The sequence below is a fragment of the Pelobates fuscus genome, chromosome 1 (genome assembly GCF_036172605.1).
Source record: "Pelobates fuscus isolate aPelFus1 chromosome 1, aPelFus1.pri, whole genome shotgun sequence".
NCBI classification, from domain to species: domain Eukaryota; kingdom Metazoa; phylum Chordata; class Amphibia; order Anura; family Pelobatidae; genus Pelobates; species Pelobates fuscus.
This window is the reverse complement of record NC_086317.1, coordinates 378183474-378207156: the sequence shown is the minus strand read 5'-3', so window position 1 is coordinate 378207156 and position 23683 is coordinate 378183474.

Here is a 23683-nt window from a genome sequence, read left to right as displayed (position 1 = left end):
TCACAGGTACTTGTAGTCTAGAGATTGGGACATGGGGTATATGCTCAGCTATCTGTATAATACTATAGTGCTGTTCTCTGTATAATACAGGTCTGTGTCTGTATAATATCCTGGGACAATCAGTGTTCCCTGTATTGGGATATTATACACAAACAGATCTGTATTTACAGAGAGCAGCACTATACAGGGAGCACTGACTGTCCCAGGATATTATACACACAGCCATGTATTATACAGAGAGCAACACTATACAGGGAGCACTGACTGTCCCAGGATATTATACACACAGCCATGTATTATACAGAGAGCAGCACTGTACATGGAGCGCTGACTGTCCCAATTTCTCAAATGTTGGCAACTATGGCACTATATCAAGGGAAATGTTTATTTTTTTAATAATCCCTGGTGGAAAATAATGAATAATCCACCAGGGATTATTAAAAAAAAACAAAAAAACATATTGTGTCGGGGGCGGGGTCAAACTGCGGCAAGGGCGGGGTTTAATGTGCCCCCCTACTTTTGTCCCTGGCCCACCATGTGCCCCCCCCAGGGCCGGACTGGCCTACCGGGATACCGGGAAATTTCCCGGTAGGCCGCCAGCCCTGGGGCCGCTTTGACATGTGGCTGCACTTTTTTTTCTGTTTGCTTATGCGGCCGTGCGGCCGCAGCCACAACCGCACGGCCGCAGCCACACCTGCGCCGGCCGCTGCTTGCTCTGCGAGGGCACAGCTACTTCCTGTCAGCCGCCGGATGTGAGCGTCAAATGACGACATGACGTCACATCCGGCGGCTGCGCGGCGGCGGCTCTACAGAGACTGCATCGCGGCCTCTCTTCCCTGAACTGTTGTTGAAGGTAAGAATAAGGGGGCTTGGGGGACCTATTGTATTGTATATTGGGGAGGGGAGGTCAGTAATGTGTATTGGGGAGGGGAGGTCAGTAATGTGTATTGGGGAGGGGAGGTCAGTAATGTGTATTGGGGAGGGGGGGCAGTAATGTATTTGGGAAGGGGGGGCAGTAATGTATTTGGGGAGGGGGGCAGTAATGTGTATTGGGGAGGGGGGACAGTAATGTGTATTGGGGAGGGGGGACAGTAATGTGTATTGGGGAGGGGGGACAGTAATGTGTATTGGGGAGGGGGGACAGTAATGTGTATTGGGGAGGGGGGACAGTAATGTGTATTGGGGAGGGGGACAGTAATGTATTTGGGAAGGGGGGGCAGTAATGTGTATTGGGGAGGGGGGACAGTAATGTGTATTTGGGAAGGGGGCAGTAATGTGTATTGGGGAGGGTGGGCAGTAATGTGTATTTGGGGAGGGGGGTCAGTAATGTATTTGGGGAGGGGGCGGCAGTAATGTATTTGGGGAGGGGGGTCAGTAATGTATTTGGGGAGGGGGGTCAGTAATGTGTATTGGGGAGGGTGGGCAGTAATGTGTATTTGGGGAGGGGGGCAGTAATGTATTTGGGGAGGGGGGTCAGTAATGTGTATTGGGGAGGGTGGGCAGTAATGTGTATTGGGGAGGGTGGGCAGTAATGTGTATTTGGGGAGGGGGGTCAGTAATGTGTATTTGGGGAGGGGGGGTCAGTAATGTGTATTTGGGGAGGGGGGTCAGTTATGTATTTGGGGAGGGGAAGAAGGGGGGCAGCAATGTATTGGGGAGGGGAAGAAGGGGGGCAGTAATGTATTGGGGAGGGGGGGTCAGCAGTATATTAGAGGAGGGGGGTGACAGCAGTATATTAGGGGGGGTCAGCAGTGTATTGGGGGAGGGGGGGACGGGAAAGATCCGACTTGGGAATTTGAGATGAGGCAATGATTATTTTTTTTTACATTTATATTTGTGGCCCAATTAATATATTTTTTTATATATATATGTATATGTATGTATATATATATATATATATATATATATATATATATATGTATATATGTGTGTGTGTGTAGAAGGAAATGTAAATAGAGGGGGCTACAGGGGTGAATTATATTTGTAATATATTTATTAGGAACTGTGGAGGGAAGGGGGTTGGATGAGAGCATTAAATATTATAGCATTAAATATTATATTTATGGGGTAGGAACTGTATTATATATTTTTGGTTTAGTGCAGGGGTAGGTAACCTTCGACACTCCCTTTGTTTTTTGACTACATCTCCATTAAGGCTTGCAAAGCATCATGGGAGGTGTAGTCCACAACATCTGGAGTGGCAAAGGATGTCTACTCCTGGTTTAGAGCATAGGTGTATAACCATTCGGCTTCCCCAGGCCAAAATAACCCCTTAAACTCTTAAAGGATCACTATAGTGTCAGAAAAACAAAGCGATTTTCCTGACACTTTAGTGCCCTGAGGGTGCCCACACCCTCAGGGTCCCCCTCCCGTGGTGCTGAAGGGGTTAAAATCCCTTCAGTTACTTACCTTAATCCAGCACCAGGCTCCCTCTGCGCTGGTGACCTCTCCTCCCTGTCTGACGTCAGCTCCCCCGTCCGACGTCACTGGAGCTGAATGCGCATGGCCGCGCGCGCATTCAAAGTGTCCATAGGAAAGCATTTCTCAATGCTTTCCTATGGACACTCTGCGCGATGGAGGCGAAATGTGCCTCCAACGTCGCAGATGCGCCTCTAGTGTCTGTCCGGAAGACAGCCACTAGAGGCTGGATTAACCGCAAATGTAAACATAGCAGTTTCTCTGAAACTGCTATGTTTACATGTGAAGGGTTAAAACTGAGGGACATTGCACCCAGGCCACTTCATTGAGCTTAAGTGGTCTGGGTGACTATAGTGTCCCTTTAACGCTGTTACGGCGTTATATGCCGTCCGCATTTTAATGGGCTGTTAAGCTGAATTCTGATGACTCCGCAATGCTATGGGGCTGGTATGTAATTTTTTCCAGGGCTGGTTTTCATACCCAGTCCGGCCCTGGCCCCCCCTAAAAATGAATCCTAGAGACGCCACTGGCTAGAACATCAGTCTGCTTTTTTTTTTTTCTGTGTACTGTGTGTATGAGCATGCTGTGTGTGTGAGGGTGCTGTATGTGTACTGTATGTGTGTGGGTGCTGTTTGTGTGAGGGTGCTCTATGTGTGTGGGTGCTGTATGTGTGTGTGTGTGCTGTATGTTTGGAGTGATTGTGGAGGTTAGTACAGATTAGTAAATCTCCTCCCTCCCTTCTTACCTTATGTAGGGAGGGTGGATCCTTGCTGCCATGTGCCATCCCTGGTGGTCCAGTGTAGAGTGAACTCTAGCCTGCGGGGCTAGAGTTAACTCTCGCAAGATCTGAACGTTGCCATGGCAATGCTCAGATCTCGTGAGAGGAACCTGGCGGAGGCTTAGAGCAGAGCCGGAACTCAGATAGCGCCGACTCTGCGTGAGCCGACAGGGGAGATCTGGAGATCTCCAGAGAAGTCCTGGGGAATAAAGTGTGGGAACTCTCCCAAGATTCCCACCCCCCAAAATAAATAATATACACGTGTGTGTGTGTGTGTATATATATATCTATACGCGTGCGCACACACACTGACACACATACACAGACACACACATATATATACGCGTGCACACACATACTCAGACACACACACATACACTCAAAGACACACAAATACATTCAAAGACACACATACACTCACAGACACACACTCACAGACACACACATACACTTACAGACACACACCCATACACTCACAGACACACACACACTTACAGACACACACACACATACACTCACAGACACACACACATACACTCACAGACACACACACACACACACTCACAGACACACACCCATACACTCACAGACACACACACACTTACAGACACACACACATACACTCACAGACACACACACATACACTCACAGACACACACACATACACTCACAGACACACACATATACACTCACAGACACACAAACACACACACACACACATACACTCACAGACACACACTTACAGACACACACACATACACTCACAGACACACACATACACTCACAGACACACACACATACACTCACAGACACACACACTTACAGACACACACACATACACTCACAGACACACACATACACTTACAGACACACACACACACTCACAGACACACACACACTCAGACACACACACATACATTCACAGACACACACATATACAAATTATTATTTTTTAATTAAAAAATGTCCACCCAGCCTGGGGTCCAGTGGGTCAGGCGCCTGTCTCCATATCAGACGCGGCGAGGGAGAGGTGACCTCTCTGCTCCCTATAGCCGCACGGGCTGTCATCATATTCCGGCTCCCAGCATCAGCAAACAACGCACGGTGAGAGGCGAGGCAGAGAGGACACCGCTCCCTCGCCGCGTCTGATATGGAGACAGGCACCCGACGGGGGGGCTCCATCACCTCTTGGCCCCCCCATGACAGGGGAAACACTGGGGGAGGAAGGGGGCATTTGGGGGCACTGAGTGCCTGCAAAAAAAGTGCAGGAACTCTGTTCCTGCAGGACTCAATACATAGGCGTGCCGCAGGGATTGGGGTGTGCCCAGGCACACCCGGCACACCCCGTGCGCACGCCTGTGCATACCCACCTACGTTTTCTTGTGAAATTTGCAGTCTGAGCTGTACACAGTGGAAATGGATGCACCTAACTTGAGATTTGGATGCTTACATTTATTCAATGTTTAACTGCAAAAACGAATAACTCTGCTGAAAAGTAATATCCTGTATCCTTTCATGAACGTGTATAATGAATGAACAAATCACGCTGCAGAGTATTATTAATATGTAACACTGTATCAATATATTGATCTACTATCATGCTTTCTCTGCACTTTAAATTCAAATTCTGCAGAGAAAAAAAAAACATTTCTATTTGAATATTAATAGAGTACAAAAAAATGTAGCTGTTTCCTGCACACCCACAGGAAAAGCTTATAAATACCCAATGCGTTGTTCTGTCAGGTATAAAACGTAGGAGCCATTAGTTTGTGGGTAGAAACTGCAAACAGAATCAATCTACGTGTACCTTCCTCTTTCCAGGAATTAATAAATTTTTTCAGAAGGGAAATAAATAAATACGTTATGATCACTTTGATTTTTCATTTATTTTCAAAATGGCCATTATTGACCATGAGAAATTCATCTCCCTTAAATCTTCTTCTAGGGCGGAATACACGTTTACTAAATTTTTTTATGAAATCATACACACTCGTGACCAGCAGTACATGGAATCTGTATCAGTGTGTATGTAACAGTGTTTACACTTTATTTCAGTCTTATCTAGTTTTGAGTACCATTTAGATGGAGGTTTAACTACACTTGTATCCCGTGTGGGTCTGAATACCTCACTACAGGAAGGGAAAATTGTTTTCTTGATGTTTTGAGATCCTAACTATAACCTACCTCAATAAATGTAGGTTATTGTGGATGTAGTGTGATGCATTATAACAGTTCAGGAACTTCAAAAGAGTGAATTTATTCAACATAATTATATCTAAGGAAACAATTAAGATGGGAAGGTTAACTAGCAGCATGTAATAACATATGTGTTAGAAAAGATCTCAAATTCCTGTTAGTAAGAGCTGGTTGCCTTATGCACCTATTTAAGGTAATTTGTTTTTATGGTACGGCACTATTATAATTGTTTGTGTTCTTTTCATTTGTTCATTGAGGTTTTTTTCTCAAGTTCAAATTGTAAGACTGCCTGTCACTAAAATGCATACATAGTAATATAGGTTGGCAGTGCCAGAACTAATGTAGACGCGCTAATACTTTGGGTCCTCCTCTACCACATTGGTTGCAGAAAGGTTATGTGTGTTATAAAACTCCCACAATCCTTTGTCAGCTGGGGATTTACTATTTGCCCATGCTTGCAAGATTCTATTTGTGAGCACTGTGTATTTAAATGCAAGCATATTCTTGTAAGGAGTATGTGTGTGTGAATGTAGGTATGTACTGATGTGTAGTAAAAACCAAAGAAAAGAAAAACGTTACCTGCGCTTTCTCCTTAATCCCTATGTATATTTAGACAAATGGAGGTCATTTAGTTGCTCCAATGGCCATTGGAGGGAATGCCCGCCTGCCAACGTCATGGCAGACCCCCCTGCTTCCTTGAGCTTCTGGCAAAGATATCTCTAATGAGACAGAAAGGGGTATTTTTTATATACACCCCTATACTTATTAACCCTTAATAGGGAACACATGGGATGGGTAGCAGCATTGTAACCAGGCTGTGTGATGCAAAGTAAATACAAATACAAAAAGAGAAGTCCTGCGCTTAAGCAGCAAGGACTACAACACACATCAGCCCCAATATATAGTAAAAACCAAAGAAAAGAAAAACGTTACCTGCGCTTTCTCCTTAATGTACTGATGTGTAGTGTTGGTGTTTGAATACAGTTGTATGTTTGTATGTACTGTTGCAATTTAAATGCAGTGTTGTATTTATGTATAGTATTAGCATTTGAATGTAGGGGTGTGTGTAATGTTTGAATGCAAGGGTGTATTTGTGTATCGAATTAATGTTTTAATGTAATTGTGTGTTTGTATTTGAATGCAGGGGTATGCTAGTATGTAGTGTTGACAATTGAATGCAGAGGTATTAAGTTTGTAAAATTGGATTTTTAAAGCTGTCATGTATGCGCATATACACTTACGCACAAATACTGTACACTGAACAGCCACAACATTGAATCCACCTCAGGTATGGTCAGAAAGATTTTTTTATCTGGTTGACAGCCCATTCTTCTGCAAGGTGCCCCCTCAGAGCAGGTGCTGCGGATGAATGCCAGTTTACTAAATGGTAGAGCTATTCCTTTCAAAACAGATATTTTCTATTCTTCTGTTGCGTTCATGAAGTTCTAACCAGGTTCTGACCAGGTGTAATTGTAAAACACTCAACATTTTAAATGATGCCTCTTTTGTTTTAGGGGGGAATGGATATATCCCAACATTTCAAATAGACAAAGAGGAACACTTTAATTTTAGGATTTAAGTGGCTGTGTGACCAGGGATGGGGATGATCGTAGACATTTTAAGTGAAATAATATGTTTTGCAACTAAAATATAATTTAGAGCCAGAAGAACGTATCTTATTTACTCAGACTGATGTCTAAACACATTTGTTGTAGTTTAAAGACACATTACTGTGAGTATTATTGATGTGGAGCTCTGTTTTACACTCAGGCTCACCAACAATATAGAACTCCTAGAAAAGAGGGACATTAGGATAGAAAAGAAGGACAGAGAACATTGCAGGCAGTGTAACTGCTCTTTCTCCTTAAAGTGGTTATTGTGTTTGTAGTCCTATGATGCTAGCCTTAAATTCAGCATTAACATTTTTTTATTTTTTTAATACTAAACCACTAGCCCACTCTGTGTACTTTGGACTAGTAAGGAATAATTAGCCTGATAAGCAATGGGCAGCTGTGATTGGATGTGCGTGTTAGCTAACCACTTTCAGCCTATCACAGTGCCCAATTTTGGTATGAATTGGTATGGCTACAAGGAAGTGTGTAATCTCTCCCTTATCCATACCTTCAAGTGGGGCCCGAGCTCTTGGTGGCCAGGGATTGCCATTCACTGTTAATTTGCTTGTAAATGGTTTAACACAGAATAGACTGTGCATTGGACAATCCAGACACTATAACTAATTCAATGAGATGAGATTGTTATACTGTGTCTCTTTTAAACTAACACACTAAGGACAACAGTGAACAAAAGAGAGATTTGGATTCCAGACAGGTACGGTCTCTTTTTCGGGACTGACTCCAAAAAATAGACACCTGGAAAGTACTGTATTTCCTTATAACATGCAGTGGGGCCAACCATTGCACATCCATGAAAGTGCGGGAATCTTGGCTCATATCAGTGTTTTTTTTTTTTTTTGCTCTAGTGCTGCACCTAGATGTGTCTTCAGTTATTGGAGCATGCTCTGATATGATGTCCCATCCCTTGTTCTCCTACTGGTTCACTCTGAATGGAGCCACTGACTACTAGGAATCTCTGAAGAGATCTGTGCCATTATAAACACAAAGTCTTTCTGATTAGTTCATAATGACTGATGCTCCAATTATAGCAAACATGTATGCAACTGGGTGGCAGCCTTAATAATATATATGGGGTTTTCTCTGCAATGTTAACAAGCTGGTTCAAATCATCCACTCACTGAATTGTGATTGGCAAGTGAAAAATTCCAGCCAAATGTGTAATGTACCCTTATATAATTTTCTGTGCTATCCGAGGCAATGAATAGTATATTGTAATGGGGTGGGGGAAGCTGATATCTATGGCCAACATTAAACAATAGAGTGGGGTACCAATAGTTTAAAGCTTTGTAGAGATAGTAAAAACCTGGTCCTTAGCCATCACCCCTAACCATACTCCTGAGTGAACTTACTACAATGAGGATTGAAAATGTGTTCATTTTTTTTCCATGTCAGCTACTTCTAAATTCTTGTCCTGCTATGAAAAGTATTTGAAGCTCGGAAGGGAAGTACAATTGTTGAAATTAATTTGATCAGCCACCGTAAATAATTTGCTAAAACCTGGAAGAATGAAAATGGTAATGTGTTTGAGAGCTGCCAGCATGAAAGTGGAGCTGACGATTAGTTTTCATCTCAAGGATAATTGAGTTTTATATTACATCCTTTAACTAGAATTACTACTCCTGTCTCTTAACAGTGAACGATTTTTCGTCCGTTCACTTCTTTTACCTGTATCAGTGTTTTGTTTGATTCAGACACCCTGGAGCCATAAACATAATGCATATTGCCTCTGACGACTGTCCCCATTATGCTCAACCGGGATTTATGCTCCCAGGCATCATGGCAGTCGTATTTCAGAAACAGTTGGAGGGTCTCACACTATAATAATATATAATTATGGGCTAGACTTGTGTAATACTATGACTTGGTTGATATGATTTGATTGTATAAATGTAAAGAGGACCAGTAAAAATACTAATATAAATTTAAAAAGTCCGAATCTATATGCCAACAGGGCCATTTGGTTTTGTATTATGATGTGAAAATGGGTTGTAGCTTTGAATTTAGGACAACTGTCAGCAAGCAGTGTTTTGTCTGCATTGTGTCTATATTGTCATCTATGATGTGTCTCTAATGTATATTATTAGCCAACCTGTCACAAGTACTGGAGAGGGTTAAACAGGTTGGACAATGTCACAAAGAAGGATGCCACATACAAGTGGAGAAAGCATAGCATATCTAGGCATGCATGCTATTTACATTCTTTGCGATATTTTAACTCATTGATGAGGCAGCGCTTTAGGTAAAAATGTTGAGATCAAAAATCACAGTTTTAACTTCTAAGGACCCTGTAGACAAGGATCACATTTAGGGATCAAACAGACCTCGAGCAGCCTGGTAAATGTGGAGAAAGTTGAGAGTCTATGTATTACACACAGCATTCAATTTTCAGATAAAGCGGTCTCAGTACATTTGTATCCGATGTACCCTTATAATGACTGCCAGAGAAAGAAAATGGAAAAAAGAAGAAACTTTAAGCCTGCTTTATAATCAGTCTGTTGTAAAAAGCACAGAGTCTTCATCGCCTGTGTTTGTAAAGTGGACTTTACATGTGATTTCGTTTTTTGTAATAAAGTGCTAACGGACTTTACATGTAATTTATGGTAATTTTTTATTCTGCAGTCTGTGTCATTGCATGATAAGTGCACAGAAATTATTTTTATCTCTTTGCCGATATTACATGACTTACTTCAGATGCCATTTGTCGCAAGTGTGTGCCGCAGGTTTCACTGCTAACTCTAACTCGGGCTGTCAATTTCCATTGAGAGTAACAAATTGGACAGTTTGTGATCAGCGGAATATATTACACATATTGCAACACATGTTACGTTGTTGCTGGAAAATATTTTCTTATTTAGCACTATCACTATTTAATTTGTCTCCCATCCTGGAATTAGTATAGGACTCACCAATATTGGACTACTGTGAAGTAGTGGTGGGCTTAACACAATATGGCCATATGGTGGAACTGAATCCCCATATTTGTTAAAACTGTACTTTTATTTGTGTGCTGTTCTTATTCTGTATTAATTGGAATATATTTTCTGCCATTTTATAGTTGTTGTTACAGGTAGTTACTGTAGCTTGGTGCAATTATTTAGTACAGAAAAGGCTAGAAGCATGTCTACCAGAATTGCAGCTGATGTTGTGATCTGTCTTCCTACATCCTGTGGAGCATGACAGGCGCATGACAGGCGCATGACAGGCGCATGACAGGCGCATGACAGGCACATGGTGGCCATATGGACAGGTGGAATTCCCCCCCAAAAAAACTTACCCCCAAAATACAATGACAATAATGTATGGGTAAATATGTCCGCAGCTTTATTAATATTGATAACAATAAATTAAAGTCATTGCCCAGCCCCCATCCCACCATATAACATCATATGTCCCCAAAACAAAAGGCAATGACCCATCCTTTCCGTAAATATAAATAACATAACAACAATAACAAACATCATAAACATAATATAAGTGCCAAACCTTGTTAAATAACCCGGATGCCCCTACCACCCACCAGGTTCTGAGCCACCACCGAGCTCGAAACCTACCAAAGTTCATAACAAACCGTTTAACCAAATTCTTCACCAGCAGCCTAACTGCCCTATTTTATTTACACTACCCCAGAGCCTGTTTGTCCCCTATCTTTTCTCTCTCTAGCCCGGGCGCTGTGAACAAACGGAAGCTAACACCGCTTACCCTTAAAAATGGGAGGGTGGGAGGGACAACTTAGGCCAGATAAGCAGATTAAAACTGCCTACTTCTAAAATTGCTGCCTATTTATACTGGGCGAACCCCTAACACTCTACTCCACCCCTAAAAGGGGCCTTCCCCCTATTCCCACCTCCGAGCTCTGTCAAGCCCCTTTCCACTAAGCTGCTCTTGTTCCATAGGGTTACATTCGCAAAAGTGTATTTTTTAGGCAAGTGTGTTTTGTTTGTATTTGGAATTCTGGGTCTGGTTACAGTTTCACCTGCAATGCATCAACAGTGCCTAAAAATGTCAAGGAATAAGACCCACATTAATTTAGCTTTAGGAGTGCATAGACACAACAGTGCTGGAATACAGGATTTTATCATGTAGATTGTTTTTTCTCTTGTTCAAATTGACCCTTAATTTACTATCAATACTAAATTACGGTCCATAATGTTCCTTATGGGGCAGCAGAACCAGTAAGCTGTATCACCCAAGTACCTGCAAGGTATGCTGATCATTTTAATTGATCTCCTTTCTCAATACAGTCAATGTATGTGTCAGACACCAATATCTTCTACTTTATCTTTCTATCCTTGTATTTTAGACATTCAAACATTACTGTAGACTGTAAAATGAAGATTTATGCCCAACCCAAGTGTCTCTAGAAATACTTAAACGGTTCTTTGTTCCAGGGAGCAGCATAACAAGCTAATCATTGATTTGTAAAGAGAGATTTTGTTCAATATTGCACACATTCAACTTACTGTTTATGTGACCTGTGGCGTCCAGCTCTTAACCTCCTGCTGAGTAATAACTTAAAGTTAATTGACACTAGTTTAATACAGAAGGGTAAGCCAGAAGATAAATAAAAAATGCAGACAGGAGAACAAAAGACGATTATTTACTGGTTTGTGAATGTAAGGTACCTTGCATTTTAGGCTTCTTGGGGAATAAAACATAGGGGATCTTGTGTTCCAGTAAAAACATACTATATTTTCCAGCTTTTCTTTTTTTTTTTTTTGTCATTCCTTGCCTACAGCTGTTTTATCAAGTCAAAATATGAAATGAAAACACTACAGGCAAAGTGTGACATTAAGGCATTGTATATAATGCTAGAGAAGACAATTCATTTTTAATGGCAACTTCTTATAGTCACGATTTTTTTTGCACTTTTGCATTACCTGGATACTTGAGAAAGTGGCAACAAAAAACAATATATAATAATAATCATCCAAATAATGGGATATAAGATAAGACCAATGTGTTGGACACCACAAAGTTGTCATGTGAACTTAAAAGACTACATCACACCTATGGAGCTTTTGGCATGCTGAAGTGCTCTATGGGTGCAGAGTATCCCATTTAAATGGCACTGTATAAAAGTGCAGATTTCTAAGAACCCACCCCACATGTCTCCTTCTCAAATCAGAACGCAGTGCGGTGCATGCATACATGATCCATTGCACAAATATAGTAGGTGCATCTGCACACATGAAGTTAGAATTTCAGAGGCTTCTCAATGAGAAGCCTCTGATTGGTTATTTCAACATGAAGAAACTGTTAGTCTTTTCCGGGGGGGGGGGGGGGGGGGGGAAGCTTGCAAAGGCTGCAGTTTAACAACTGCAGCTTTATACATGTGTACTTGGAGAGGACTGCAGGTCTGCGTCCTTCCCACAGACTTTAGCCCTGGCCTGGAATGGGGTTCTGTTTTGGGGAGGCAGTTACACAAGGGTCATTCTAATTGCTTTCACCCCTAGTTTGGGTTTGCAAGGTGTAGATTATGATATCCTTACTTCCACAGATACTTTCAGGCTCTCCCTCCATTGCCCTCTGTTGGTGGAAACTGAAAAATGCATTTATTTGTATAATTACAATATGCAAATTAGGAAAGTGCAAAAAAAAACTGACCAGTCGCATCTGTACATCTGTGTATTTCTATAGTTTGGAAAGTTGTGGTTGTATTACATATTTGATGCATTATTATGATGCTTGTTTTTCAAGTTATGTATGCTTGTTGGTTTTCACCACAGGCTTAAGGACTAGTCAGCAAAGTCCCTGTTAAAAAATAAAGCTGTGTAGGTCAGTTCCTGTTGGAATGTGGATTTGTTCAGGGATCCCAGTTATATAGCCTATGGACATGTTGGCTGACTGGCCCCAACTTCAACCCTGGCCATAACCCTACCCCTTACCCCTAACCCTAACCACCACAACCACTTACATATCTAGGGTTGGGGTAAGGTTAGGGGTAATGTTGGGGTTGGGGTTAGGGTTAGGAGTAAGGTTAGGGTTAGATTCCTGTCATTATTCCCATAATTTTCCCTCCCTCTCTTGTTTTGCCACTTTTCAGAAATGCGAAGCACTTTGGCACTTCAGCAATTCGGTTCGGTTTGGCACTTCCGACATTCGGCAATTCGGACATTCGGAAGCATCCAAATGTCCAAATTGCTGAAATTCTGACGAATTTGCATTCGGAACGAAACGAATTGCACATGTCTAGTCAGCTTTGATATATTTGTTCCATTGAATTTGCAATGAGAAACCCATTATTTAATGAGGCTCAACAGAAATGAATACTACAGCTTCTTCTTCTTATTATTATTAAGATCAGGAGAGTGTCAGAACCTAATTTTCCCCCATTAAAACCCGGCCTAGCCCCTCCACCTCTTAGGATAAAACAATAATGTAATACAGAAATTGCTAGCTTTTATTTTCTATCTATCATATACAGACATTGTAAGGGTTAAATGAAACATATTAGAAACATTATTCCTTAAACCAGAATATAAAATATTAACATCGAAGCAGATGTACCATTTTTCTCACATAGCAGGTGTGACAAAAATAAATGAATAAAGTCTTGTAATACCTTGCTTATGGATATTTGGATATGGATATTTTTAAATAAGAAAAAAGTGAATTAGATTCCTTTTGGGTTAAGCACCCCACCCCACCACTATTGGTGCTCATTTCGAGGTGACTACTGCAAAGGATGAATTTGAGGAGAATCTCTAGAAGCCATTTGAACGGTAAGTGTTGCAGTTAGCATGTTCATCTCCCATGGTGAAGTTAGTGTAGGACCCATCGATATTGAGTACTGTGAAGTAGTGGTGGGCTTCAGGGCCGTCTATAATATGATTAGGACCCTGGGCAATGCATTTTCTTGGGCCCACTGGGCAATGCATTTTCTTGGGCCCCCTGGGCCCTGCCCTTCCCATCCCTCCCCCCCAATTACGCCCAATGCGCAATCACACTGACAGACATACTGGCACATACAGACACAGACAGACTTTAAAACATTCACAGATACATACTGACACACAAATATATACTGGCAGACATACTGACACACACACATACACACACAGACACATACACTGACAGATATACTGACACACACACACATACACTGACAGATATACTGACACACACAGACACATACACTGACAGACGTATTGACACACACACACACACAGGCATACTGACATACACACAGACACACTGACACACACACAGGCATACTGACATACACATAGACAGACGTACTGGCACATACACACAGACAGACATTAAAACATTCACAGATACATACTGACACACACATACACTGACACACAAATATATACTGGCAGACATACTGACACACACACAGACATACATACATACACACACAGGCACATACACTGACAGATATACTGACACACACACAAACACATACACTGACAGATATACTGACACACACAGACATACACTGACAGACGTATTGACACACACACACAGACATGCTGACACACACACAGGCATACTGACATACACATAGGCACACTGGCACACACACACAGGCATACTGACATACACATAGACAGACATACTGGCACATACAGACATTAAAACATTCACAGCCCAGGTCTGAAACACCACAACCACCTTTCAAAAAGTACGGGAGCAATTCGACATATGATGCCCACTTACCAGGAGGGACAAACACAACAAAACTGACCAGACGATTTAGCCTCCCAGGGGACGAGCAGGCGGCAGAGACCTGAAACCGGACAAGGAAACGCTAGCACACGACAACAAAGGGTAATATAAAACAGAGCTCAGCTCACACATACCAACAACCACTATGAAACAAATATCACTTGTACTTATGTTATGATGTTTTTTCCTTTCTTTCTATATATGTTATGATATACTTGTTTATAGAAACAAAAAACAGACAGTTATAACATAACCACGGGGCTTCTGCGTAAGCCAAGAAAAGAATCACTACTGCAATGTAACTGTTGACGCAAACAAAGAATTATAAAAAAAAAAAAACATTCAGAGATACATACTGACACACACATACACTGACACACAAATATATACTGGCAGACATATTGACACACACACAGACATACATACACACACAGACACATACACTGACAGATATACTGACACACACAGACACATACACTGACAGACGTATTGACACACACACACAGACATGCTGACACACACAGGCACACTGACACACACACACAGGCATACTGACATACACAGACACATACACTGAAAGACGTATTGACACACACACACATACATGCTGACACACACACACAGGCATACTGACATACATAGACAGACATACTGACACACACAGGCCTACTGACATACACAGACACATACACTGACAGACGTATTGACACACACACACACAGACATGCTGACACACACACAGGCATACTGACATACACAGACACATACACTGACAGACGTATTGACACACACACACATACATGCTGACACACACACACACACACACACACTGACATACATAGACAGACATACTGACACACACAGGCCTACTGACACACACATACTGACACACAAGCATACATTTAGCCACCCTCCAGGTTCTTACCTTTTTCTGGAGGGTGGTTTCCCTGGTCCAGTGGCAGGCTGAGGGAGATGGGAGTTCTCCTCTGGAACTCCCCTCTTCCTGCCATTTTCCTCCCGCGCGGCTGTGATCTCCGTCGGGACTTCCTCCCAGCCGGTACAGGAAGGGGCCCGGTCGCGCTGTTTAAGCGTCACAGCGCCAGACCGGGGCCCTGCTCACACATGCTCCCCGGGTGACCCTTAGTGCATGGGCCACCCGGCGGCCTCCTAAGTGTGCAGGGCCGGTGCGGCTCTGTGCAGCCACACCGCCCGGTCCATGGGGGCAGCGCAAATCGCGGGGCCCACGGGGTAGCTGCTCTGGGCGCCCCAGGAGCAACTGGGCCCGGGGCAGCTGCCCCGTTTGCCCCGTGTTAAGGACGGCCCTGGTGGGCTTAACACTATATGGGCATATGGTGTACCCGAAATCCATATTTGTTTGCTGAGATAGGTGATATTAACTAGCCATGTAAAATTGAAAACATTCTGGGTTTTTTGATGTGTGTTGTTCCTTAATCTATATATTGTATATTTTTTTTAATAAATGAAAGTAACCTCAATAGTGGCTAGCATATAAAAGTGTTGTCTGTAGGTATGCATAATGCCACTATGCATAAAGAATGACTATCCATAACTATACCAAGGATTTTCTCTGTTATTGCATGCTGAAAAGAACTACTGTAGTGTACTTAATGCTCGAAGTCCTCCCTTTCCCTCTTAAATGTATGCATTTATTTTATTTGTTTATAAAATATTTTACCAGGATAATTAGGATAGAATGATGTAATATAGTTAATAAAGGCTTCTGTACGGAGTGGGAGGAGGCAGAAGAGTGGAATGGATATTTAGAATGGAATCCTTTCAGTGAAATTCTTTTCAATGTCAAATGAAGATTAGCTGTAGCTGATGAGAAGATAAGGTGGTGGATTTTATGGACTGACTTTGTTTTAAGCAATAAATACTCAGAGTAAGCTGGGAAGAATTTAACACACTAACTGCAGGCAGTTGGTTAACCATAAGGCAGCACAGGTAACCGGTTTAAAGCGCCCCAGCATTACGGTACAAAATCAAGAATATCAAAGGGCTCGTTTTCAATCTTGTTGCTACTTTTTTTTACCAGCCAGAAGCTGCTCTTTAAACGGTGTGTCACTACTTTCAGTGAGTAACGATTGTTTACCGACTGCAAAATTTCACAAGTAGCGATGTGTAGTTCCAAATTGCTATTACTAAAACAGTTGCTAAGTAGTGGTTAATAGCTTTGCAGTTGAGTGCCTCGGCGGATAAGCGTAATTTTCTTCTAGCCAATTGACTCACTGTAAAGCTATGATTTGTCAGTCATATATGGCAAATTTCTACTTTAAAACAAAAAGGATAACAGCAGAGAAACAACAAAAATATTCATGTTCAGTGCTTAAAGGGATTCTATAGTGCCAGGAAAACAAACCCGTTTTCCTGGCACTATAGATTTCTAAGGTTCCCCCGTCTCTTGCACATCCCCTACATGTTTTACATTGCAGCACTATGAGCTAAAGGGACACAGCATCCAGACCACTTCAATGAGCTGACGTGGTCTGCGTGCCTACAGTGTCCCTTTAAGCCTGTGAACTACATAGCAAGTTTATATGCTCCCCTTTTTACAACTATATTAAACTCAGGGCATTATACCTGCCAAATGCCAGCTCTAAGGATTACAATTAAAGGGACACTATAGTGACCAAAACAACTTTATCTTCATGAAGCAGTTTTGATGTATGGATCGTGCCCGTGCTGTCTCAATTCACTCCCATTTATAAATAGAATGGTTTTATTTTTAATCAGATGTAACTTCTTTTAAAAGTTATCTCTCTCTTTGTTAATTAAACTTTAATTGCATACAGGAGATTCCTGCACTATATAGCAAGTCATTAACAGAGCAGGAGATAAAAAAAAAATCTAAATTAAACAGAATTTGCAATAAAGGAAGTGTAAACATTACATGACTCTTTACAGCAAGTTTTTAGGAAGAGGTGTAAATCACATACAGGGAGGTGTGCCTAGGGCTGTACAAACAAAGTAATTTAACTTCTAAATTGCAGAGAATTGAGCAGTGGGACTGCAGAGGCATGATCTGTACACCAAAATTGCTTCATTAAGGTAAAGTTGTTTTGGTGACTATAGTGTCCCTTTAAGGTGAGTATCATAGAAGTTGTACTCCAGAGCAGTTGGAATTGCAGGCATTTTGTATTGCTGAAAAGTATTTTTATTTTAACTTTGTGAACTGAACATGTTCCCATGTATTCATTTTAGATTAGCAAATGGTACCTAACAAAGCAATGTGTATTTATGTTGGAGTGAGATACATATGTTTAATGTTTAAACAGGGTCAGTATTAGGGAAGATGAAGCCTGGGGCATGAAACAGAAATATTACAATTCCTTAATTTCACTATAGATGCTGTTAAAAAAAAAAGAAAGAAAGAAAGAAAAGAAAATGAGAGAAGTATCTCACTTTGATATGCAGATGATTATTGCCGTGGATTACAGCCCTATGGCACTGAGTGGATCAATTAGTATTCATATCACTAGCACATAACTAAGAAAACATCAAACTTCGTAAAAACGCACACCGTTTCTAGGAACAAACATATGAAATGAGGAGGCCAAGGGCAATTGCAGTCTTTGTCTGTTCCTTTCTTTTTAAACAAGCTTTGCCTTTTAATGCTGTATTTTCTCTGCAATGTTAATATTTAATATGTAGCACGGACGTCTGATATATAGAGATGTAGAAAAACATTATTGCACCTGCTGACATGTGATATGTTTAATGTGCCGGAGGGTGCAGGTTGTGCTAAAAATGCATTAGGCTGGAGAGAAAGGGAGGTCGGTTAATGTATTACAGTATTTCTCAGAACGACATGTAGGGAAATCGGAGTAACGCAGTCTGACTACCAACGTAGCTGATTGTGTGCAGCTCCAGAAGCGAGAGAAATCTCAATAAACTATGACTCCCCAGTCCATTACTCTACACTTCCAGCTGCTTCTATGTGACTCAGGAAGTGTTCTAACAGAAATTATATTGAAAGGGACAAAGTAGGTCAATGATGGCTAACCTCTTGCTTGCTGATCCTCAAGAAAATTGTAGTTCAGGAAAAATGGAGCACCGGAGATTAAACAACAGCAGTCTACAGGCAGCATATATCTTTGTGTGTGTGTGTGAGTGTATATATACTTACATTTCAGATCTGTATATAAAATATACATATTACAAATGATGATATAGCATTCATATTAAGGCATTATTATTACATTTCACAGAGTACGTTCAATTTACAAGCACATAGTGAAAGAAATCGAGCTTATAATTTAATGGGAGCAGTGTATAACAAAAAGGATAACATGCATTTTATCGGGAAGGAGAGGAAATTTCTACATATCCGTACATTTACATAAGCTGAAAAAAGAAACGCCCATCAAGTTAAGCATTTTTCACAAGCGTTTCTGCTGTTGATCCAAAAGAAGGCAAAAAAAACCTGGTTGAAATCCTTTACGATTTTGCAATTTTTCTCGACCTCTTCAGGCAAAGAATTCCACGTTATTATTGATTTCCTTCCTTCCTTTCTTCCAGTCTAAATGTGTCTTGTGTCCTCTGTGTAGTCCTATTTAGGAACAGATTTCCAGACATTTTTTTATTGTCCCTGAATATATTTGTATAATGCTATTATGTCACCTCTGAGGTGCCGTTTTTCTAAAATAAGCAGATTTAAATTATTTAACCTTTCTAAATAACTACAATCTTCCATTCCATTTATTAATTTTGAAGTCAGCTTGTGCACTTTTTCTAGTGCCATAATATAATTCTTTAAAACAGGTGCCCAAAATTTCACAGCATATTCAAGATGTGGTCTTACCAATGATTTGTAAAGAGGCAAAATTATATCTTCATGCCAAGAAGTAATGCCTATTTTTATGCATAATACTATTTTACTGGCCTTAGTATATTGTTGCTTAGTCTGTTGTCTATAACTTTCCCACTTCCTTATCATATGTTGTTTTCTCTAACACACTACCATTTGGAGTAGTGGCTTGTTGATTTCTTACCCTGACGTGCACTAGATCATTTATCTTCTTTAAATTGTGTCCAGTCCCCAAGTAATTGTTATTATTTATTATTTTATTATTTATATAATGCCATCAGATTCTGTAGCGCTGTACAATGGGTAATCTAGTAATATTCTTCCCACATTGTATTACCTTACCTTGTTTTGTGCCATCTGTAAAGACTGAAACATGGTTTTTAATGCCTATTCCAAGATCATTTATGACAAACGTTATTAAAAAATTCCGGCTTGAAAATTTGTGACAACACTCTGTACTCTATCTTTAAGCCAATGTACAATACAAGAAAAGAATTTCAAACGCCTTGGCAAAATTCAAGTAGATCACACCCGCTGCAACATCCTGACCTATACTTCATAGAACTCTTCATAGAATGCAATTGTTGAATTGACATGAACTATGTGTCATAACAGTGGCAGAACTAATGTATAGAGGGACCTGGCACAAAAATGTGTTTGCCCCTCATCACAAAGATGGCCAAAAGGTAGATCCCCCTCTGACAATTCCCACAATGCTTGCCAGTTTGGGATTTATAATTTGCCCATGCTTGCACTGTTCTATATCTCACTGAGCAGTGTTTGTGTATTTGAATGTAAGCATGTTTTTGTATGGCGCATGTGTGAGTGAATGTATGGGTGTGTTTGTATGTAGTGTTGATGATTGAATGCTGGCATGTATTTGTATGTAGTGCTGTTTTTTGAATGCAGGGGTTTCTTTATTTTAATACAGAGGTGTGTTTGTATGCAGTGTTAATGTCTGAATGTAGAGGTGTGTTTGTATGTAGTTTGATGTTTGAATGCAGGGATGTATTTGTGTGCAGTGTTAGCGAGATGCTCAGATGTATGCTCATATACACATACACATACATATTGACACATTGACACACATACAGATACACAGACACACAGGTACACACACAGATACACATGCAGATATACAGACACACATCTACACACATTGATTAACATGGAGATACATATACACACAGATACACACACTGACACACATATTGACACAAACACTGACACAGATACACAGACAAAGAGGTATACACATACAGGTAGACAGTCGTACAGATGCACAGACACACAGATACAGTCCCTGACACACATACAAATACTCAGACATACAGATACACACACTGACATGCATACAGATACACAGACACACAGACACAAACACTGACACACATGCAGATACACAGACACACAGATACACACACTGACATGCATACAGAAACACAAATACAAATACTGACACATATAGATATATATTTTTTAAATTACATGTTTTCGTAAATCCCATGTGCATTTGCTTTTTTTTAAATCTATTTCAAAAGACATAATATTGTAACCACTATTTGCCAAGTGTTCCCTTACTGCTACTAGTCCTTCTATCCCAATTTATGTAATTAAATCTCCCATAATTAATATGTTGCCCAGATGTGCAGCTTTTTCAGTTTGCTCTAACTGCTGTTCTTTCTATGCCTTTTATGTAATAATGCTTAGTGTGTGTAATTGCCTCTAGTTCCCCTGTTTTGTTTTTTAGGCTCTATGCCAGGGATCCTCAAGCTCCGGCCCCCCAGATGTTGCTGAACTACAACTCCATGATTCTTTGAATTACATAGATAGCCAAAGAATCATGGGAGTTGTAGTTCAGCAACATCTGGGGGGGGGGGGGGGGGGCAAGCCTACATTTAATATCATCATGTGCTCTCTTCTCTCTTCTATCTTTAGTTTGTAAACTTCTGTTTCAGTCCCCCCTACCACAAGCCTAAAATCTCTTCTGACCTTTATGTCCCTCGGCTCATCAACAGAGCCAGTGCAAGTCCCCTCCCCTACCCCCTCTCCCGCTACCCCAAAAAAATGTCTTCAAAAATCTTCACCTGTGTGTTTCTTTTTTTTTTTTTATTCTTTATTTTTGTTGTGCACAAAAGTAACAAAAAGCCTTGGTGCGCCACAACAGCGACATCAAGAAAAATTGATAGACGTTTGCAGTACAAGTCGTGGCATTCGTTTGTCAAGGCACATTTTTAGATTAATGAGATCAATATTTCGACAGCTTAGGTTCTCGTTTAGTTTAAATGATTTAACAAGATTTCACAAGATGCACACGTCAGACCTGTGTGTTTCTTAACCCCCTTTTTTTCCACTTTTGTTTTTCTTACTCCCTTTGTATGTCTTACAACCCCCCTTGTGTATCTTTTACTTTCCCCCCAGCCCTTTGTGTGTCTCTTATTTCCTCCAAGCCCTTTTGTGCTTGTCTTACTTCTTGCCAGACCCTTTGTGTATCTCTTTCTCTTCAACTCCTTCATGCTCCCTTAAAGCCCCTGTGTATGTCTATTTCCCCAGCACTTTTGTGTGTGTGTGTCTCTCTCTCTCCCCTACAGAGCCTTTATATGTCTCTTCCTCCTAGTCCCCCTTTTTTAAATTATTTATTTAGAAATGAGACATGAAGGCATAAAGACATGTTACATCCCCCTAGCTCCTTTTGCATGTCCCTTCCCCCACAGCCCCTTTGTGTGTCTTTTTCTCCCCTTCCCCAGCCCCTGTGTGTGTTCCTTCCTCCAGCCCCTCTGTGTCTCTTTCTCTCACACAACCCCTTTTGTGTGTCTCTTTCTCCCCTCACATGCCCTTTTGTATATATCTTCCCCTACAGCCCCTTTTATATGTTTCTTCCTCCCGACACATTTTCGGTTTCTTTTTCTCTCCTTCTCCCCCCTGTGTGTGTCTTTCTCCCCTTCCCTAGCACAATTTGTGTGTCTACCCTTTGTGGTCTCTTCCCCCTTCCCTCCTGCATTCCTCTATTATGTAGTGTTGCCCACCGGATGGTAGTAGACGATCTTCTGTATCCTGTACACGGTCTGACAGGAGCTGTTCATTACTCCAAACGAGTTTCCTGTCAAACCAGACACAGTATACAGAAGATCCTCTACCATGGTCCACTCTGCCCCGCTACATGAAGTGACTCCGAGGAGGGGGCGGGGGGGGGGGGGGGGGGGGGCGCTGTGTGCTTCGCGCTTCCTACCTGCTGGTTACCCCAGCAGACCCTCTTCTATATAGGTGAAATCCATCACGACTATGTTTTATACTTAAGTGCAAAATGAGTCAATGCTCTAAAAAACCTCTAAAACCCTCCTCCCTGCACCATTACTTTAGCTACACATTAACTTCCTAATCTCTGTCTGCTTTTCCACTGTAGCATGTGGCACAGGTAATATCTATGAAAATACTATTTTGGGGGACCTTTTCTTTAATTTAATTCCTAATTCCCTGAACTTATTATTTAGAACCCTCCATCTTCTTCTGACTTTGCCTACATGTAAAACAACAGCTGAGTCATCTCCAGCCCCTCCTAATAATCCATGCACCTGTCAGCAATATGCCAGGCTCGAGCACCCAGGAGACATCAAGCTGTCTGGTTATACTATATAAATTATATAATACATTATATATATAGTATATATATATATATATATATATATATATATATATATATATATAATATTAAATAAATAATATACTCTATAATAATACAGTTCCCTACCACCCCAAAGTGTCAAGTCTTTCTTACATTCTTGTTACCACCCATTGTTACCCTGGCTGTTAGAAGGAACAGCTTCCCGCCGTATAGCTAATCCTTAAATGATGCTCCCAAAACCTTCAATCAAATGAACAACTCTGGTAGGCTACTCAAAATCAGGACTAACCAAACGTTTTCTCTTCCCTTCCCCCAATTTTATTACAATTCTTATATTATTATATACACTATTTATTGTATTGGGATGTATGTTACTCATAGTATGTGATTAACGCAGATGTAAGGAGGGAACGTTGTGTGGCGTGAGACACAAGTAGACAGCAGTAGGTAAAAGACTGTTAGGATTCCATAAAATTGAATAAATAGATTTTAGAGATAATAAATGGCAAAAGAAACAAGCACACCTATTGGCT